The sequence below is a fragment of the Entelurus aequoreus genome, linkage group LG12, assembly GCF_033978785.1.
Source record: "Entelurus aequoreus isolate RoL-2023_Sb linkage group LG12, RoL_Eaeq_v1.1, whole genome shotgun sequence".
Lineage (NCBI taxonomy): Eukaryota > Metazoa > Chordata > Actinopteri > Syngnathiformes > Syngnathidae > Entelurus > Entelurus aequoreus.
Genome location: NC_084742.1, coordinates 65942978 through 65948977, shown reverse-complemented (window position 1 = coordinate 65948977; position 6000 = coordinate 65942978). Strand labels below are relative to the sequence as shown.

The following is a 6000-nucleotide window of genomic DNA, read 5'->3' as shown; positions in this document are numbered from 1 at the left end:
GGAAAATACGTTTTTTGGGGGGGACGAAAACATCTTAGCTTTTGTTTTGTTGTGTTATATCTTGTATTCTTCATTATTAATGAATTCATTTGATTCTGAGAGGGAGAAGAACTATCTGCCGGCCCAAATGAGCCCCCGTGCCGCACTTTGGACACCCCCGGTGTAGATAGTCAGCTACATTACCTGGACTCCTGCGGACAGAAAGAAGCAGAAAAGTGATATTTCCCAAGCTGCTCGACAATGTTGTGAAGATGACGTCACTGAAGTCCCGCCTCCAAAGGCGTGTTCTTCTCCGACGTGGTCCACGTGGAAAAGGGGAACATGTCGCCTTCCAGACAGTTTTCTTTTAAAAAATATGCTACTCTGCTACATCTTTTCCTGGCTTCATCCGCGTCAAGGACGGACACGCCTGGAGATCTGGGACGCGGCGGCAAAGTTCCGGCGTGAAGACGGACGGGTGTCCAGAAGAAGGAGCGTGGTCTATGTCCAAGGATCTGGGGTGTGTTGCAGTCCAGAAGAAAAGAAGTCTCTATATTTACAGGAAAGTCCTCTTCTCTCTTGGAATCACCTGGGAGGGGAAAAAACAAAGAGCTGTTTAAAATAAATAAATACAATTTTTTTAAAAAAAGGGCGACCACAGTAGGCACGGTTGTATTTTTGCTGCATTCTTGTGAGTATCCTGCGTGGGACCGAAGCATTAAGTCAGGGGTGTCCAATATGTATATATATATATACCAATATGTATATATATATATATATATATATATATTAGGGATGTCTGATAATGACTTTTTGCCGATATCCGATATTCTGATATTGTCTAACTCTTTAATTACCGATACCGATATCAACCGATACCGATATATACAGTCGTGGAATCAACACATTATTATGTCTGATTTGGACAACCAGGTATGGTGAAGATAAGGTCCTTTTTTTTTTAAATTAATAAAGTAAAATAAGATAAATAAATTAAAAACATTTTCTTGAATAAAAAAGAAGTAAAACAATATAAAAACAGTTACATAAAAACTAGTAATGAATGAAAATGAGCAAAATGAAGTGTTAAGGGTTAGTACTATTAGTGGAGCAGCAGCACGCACAATCATGTGTGCTTACGGACTGTATCCCTTGCAGACTGTATTGATATATATTGATATATAATGTAGGAAGCAGAATATTAATAACAGAAAGAAACAACCCTTTTGTGTGAATGAGTGTGAATGGGGGAGGGATTTTTTTGGGGTTGGTGCACTAATTGTAAGTGTATCTTGTGTTTTTTATGTTGATTTAATAAAAATAAAAAAAATATTAAAAAAGATTTTAAAAAACGATACCGATAATAAAAAAAAACAGATACCGATAATTTCTGATATTACATTTTAAAGCACATCTCTAATATATATATATATATATATATATATATATATATATATATATATATATATATATATATATATATATATATATATATATATATATATATATATATATATATACTGTATATGTATTTATATATATGTATATATTACATATGTGTGTGTGTATATATACATATATGCGTGTGTATATACATATATGTGTGTGTATATATATATATATATATATATATTTTTTTTTTGGGTTGCAACTAACGATTAATTTGATAATCGATTAATCTGTCGATTATTACTTCGATTAATCGATTAATAATCGGATAAAAGAGACGAACTAAATTTCTATCCTATCCAGTATTTTATTGAAAAAAAACAGCATACTGGCACCATACTTATTTTGATTGTTTCTCAGCTTTTTGTACATGTTGCAGTTTATAAATAAAGGTTTATTAAAAAAAAAAAAAGTTTAAATAAATAAAAAATTTATTTAAAAAAAACAAAAAACTGCGCATAGCATAGATCCAACGAATCGATGACTAAATTAATCGGCAACTATTTTAATTAGGGATGTCCGATAATGGCTTTTTGCCGATATCCGATATTCCGGTATTGTCCAACTCTTTAATTACCGATACCGATATCAACCGATACCGATATCAACCGATATATACAGTCGTGGAATTAACACATTATTATGTCTAATTTGGACAACCAGGTATGGTGAAGATAAGGTACTTTTTAAAAAAAATATATAAAATAAAATAAGATAAATAAATTAAAAACATTTTCTTGAATAAAAAAGAAAGTAAAACAATATAAAAACAGTTACATAGAAACTAGTAATTAATGAAAATTAGTAACATTAACCGTTAAAGGTTAGTACTATTAGTGGACCAGCAGCACGCACAATCATGTGTGCTTACGGACTGTATCCCTTGCAGACTGTATTTATATATATTGATATACAATGTAGGAACCAGAATATTAATAACAGAAAGAAACAACCCTTTTGTGTGAATGAGGAGGGAGGTTTTTTGGGTTGGTGCATTAATTGTAAGTGTATCTTGTGTTTTTTAAGTTGATTTAATTTAAAAAATTTAAAAAAAAAAACGATACCGATAATAAAAAAACCGATACCAATAATTTCCGATATTATATTTTAACGCATTTATCGGCCGATAATATCAGCAGGCCGATATTATCGGACATCCCTAATTTTAATAATCGATTTTAATCGATTTAATCGATTGGTTGTTGCAGCCCTAATATATATATATATATATATATATATATATATATATATATATATATATATATATATATATATATATATATATATATATGTATATATATATGTATGTATGACATCCCTAATTTTAATAATCGATTTTAATCGATTTAATCGATTGGTTGTTGCAGCCCTAATATATATATATATATATATATATATATGTATATATATATGTATGTATATATATATATATATATATATATATATATATATATATATATATATATATATATATATATATATATATATATATATATATATATATATATATAGTAAGGTTGCAGTAGTTTATGGAAGAGACAATATATAAGTAATGCTGCAGTAGTTTATGGAAAAGACAATATATAAGTAAGGCTGCAGTAGTTTATGGAAGAGACAATATATATATTGTATTTTCCATAAACTACTGCAGCCTCACTTATATATAAAGTAAGGCTGCAGTAGTTTAGGCTGTAAAACTATCACTTTTCATTGAGTGTCCGCAGGCCCATAAAAGAAGACTTTGCTGCATTAAATGTTCTTTTTTTTTTTTTTTTTAGGAAGTGATGGACATCACAAGTGTGTGATTAACTGGGCAATAATGTGAGAGCAATTAGCCGCAGAGGAAGCAGCAGGAATTCTTCTTCACAGCTTCGTCTAAAATGAAAGTAAAAATACAAAAAGGGTGTTGCAGCCACCTGATTGGTGTCTGACGGGTGCTAATTTATCAGGTGAAGATTGTTCTCCACCTTGGTGTGAAGTGAGAAAAAAAAAGTCAGCAGGTGTGTCAGGTTTCGTCCGCACAGACATCACTTTATGACAATAGGGCTGATTTTAAAGCTGCAGGCAGGATGATTGGAAACTGTGAAGGTGCACAGTCATCCAAACACATCAATAATTGGGTTTATAGACGTATATTACTGACAGCAAGTGGAATAGTTACCCCAAGAATCCATTCTGAATTGAATCGTTACCCCAACAATTGATTCTGAGTCAAATTGTCCCCCCTAAGAATCGAATCGAATAATTGGTTCTAAATCGAATCAATACCTTCAAGAATCGATTCTGAATCGAATTGTTCCCGCTAAGAATCGAATCGTTACCCCCAAGAATTGATTCTGAATCGAATCATTAGCTTCAAGAATTGAATCGTTAGCCCAAAGAATCAAATCTGAATAGAATCGTTACCCCAAGAATCCATTCTGAATTGAATCGTTACCCCAACAATTGATTCTGAGTCAAATTGTCCCCCCTAAGAATCGAATCGAATAATTGGTTCTAAATCGAATCAATACCTTCAAGAATCGATTCTGAATCGAATTGTTCCCCCTAAGAATCGAATCGTTACCCCCAAGAATTGATTCTGAATCGAATCATTAGCTTCAAGAATGGAATCGTTACCCCAAAGAATCAAATCTGAATAGAATCGTTACCCCAAGAATGTTCCCCCTAAGAATCAAATCGTTTCCCCGAATAATTGATTCTAAATCGCAATCATTACCTTTAAGAATCTAATCGTTACCTTCAAGAATTAATTCTGAATCGAATATTTACCCCAAGAATTGATTGAGTCAAATTGTTCCCCCTAAGAATCATATCGTTACCCACAACAATTGATTCTGGATTGAATCATTAGCTTCAAGAATTGAATAGTTACCCCAAAGAATAAATTCTGAATCGAATCGTTACCCCAAGAATCGATTCTGAATCAAATAGTTCCCCCTAAGAATCGAATCGTTACCCCAAGAATCGATTCTAAATCAAATTGTTCCCCCTAAGAATCGAATCGTTACCCCGAATAATTGATTCTAAATCGAATCAGTACCTTCAAGAATCTAATCATTACCCCCAAGACTCGATTCTGAATTAAATCGTTACCCCAAGAATTGATTCTGAATCAAAATGTTCCCTCAAAGAATCAAATAGTTACCCCAAATAATTGTTTCTAAATCAAATCAGTACCTTTAAGAATCTAATCATTACCCCCAAGAATCAATTCTGAATCGAATTGTTCCCCCTAAGAATCGAATTGTTACCCCAAGAATTGATTCTGAATAAAATTGTTCCCCCTAGGAATGGAATCGTAAACCCCGAAAAATTGATTCTAAATCGCAATCATTACCTTCAAGAATCTAATCGTTACCCCCAAGAATCAATACTGAATCTGATCATTGCTCCCAAGAATTGATTATGAATCGAATTGTTTCCCCTAAGAATCAAATCGTTACCCCCAAGAATTTATTCTGAATCTAATCATTAGCTCCAAGAATTGAATCCTTACCCCAAAGAATCAGATCTAAATCTAATCGTAAACCCCGAAGAATTGATTCTAAATCGAAATCATTACCTTCAATAATCTAATCGTTACCCCCAAAAATCAATACTGAATCTGATCATTACTCCCAATAATCGATTCTGAATCGAATTGTTCCCCCTAAAAATTTAATCGTAAACCCCGAAGAATTGATTCTAAATCGCAATCATTACCTTCAAGAATCTAATCGTTACCTCCAAGAATCAATTCTGAATTGAATCTTTACACCAAGACTCGATTCTGAATCAAATCGTTACCCCTAAGAATCGAATCGATACCTTCAAGAATCTAATCGTTACCTCCAAGAATTAATTCTGAATTAAATCTTTACACCAAGGATCGATTCTGAATTGAATTGTTACCCCTAAGAATCGAATCGTTACCCACAATAATTTATTCAGAATCGAATGATTAGCTTCAAGAATTGAATCGTTACCCCAAAGAATCAATTCTGAATCGGATCGTTACCCCAAGAATAAAATCTAAATCAAATCGTTATCCCAAGAATTTAATCTGCATCTAATCGTTATTCCCAAGGATCGAATCGTTCCCTCTAAGAATCGAATCGTTACCCTGAGAAATTGATTCAGAATCGAATGATTAGCTTCAAGAATTGAACCGTTACTTTAAAGAATCAATTCTGAATCGAATCATTACCCCAAGAATAAAATCTAAATCAAATCGTTATCCCAAGAATTTAATCTGAATCTAATCGTTATTCCCAAGGATCGAATCGTTCCCTCTAAGAATCAAATCGTTACCCTGAGGAATTGATTCTGAATCGAATCTTTACCTTCAAAAATCTAATCGTTACCCCCAAGAATCAATTCTGAATCAAATCGTTCCCCCTAAGAATAGAATCGTAAACCCCGAAGAATTGATTCTGAATTGAATAATTACCTTTAAATATCGAATTGTTACCTCCAAGAATAAATTCTGAATCGAAACGTTACCCCAAGAATCGATTCTGAATCAAATCTTTCCCTCTAAGAATCGAATCGTTACCCCGAGGAATCGATTCTGAATAAAATCCTTACCTT

The 6000-nt window shown here is 32.7% G+C and overlaps 1 protein-coding gene across 1 annotated transcript in view; it reads right to left on the bottom strand.

Moving 5' to 3' along the window:
* Positions 1 to 424: 424 nt before the first annotated feature.
* The window catches only part of LOC133662458 (chemokine-like protein TAFA-2), a 179482-nt gene continuing 173906 nt past the window's right edge, over positions 425 to 6000 (bottom strand). The window contains exon 6 of the mRNA XM_062066471.1: positions 425 to 568. The gene's annotated coding sequence lies outside the window, so the exon portion shown is untranslated. The remainder of the gene's footprint in view (positions 569 to 6000) is intronic.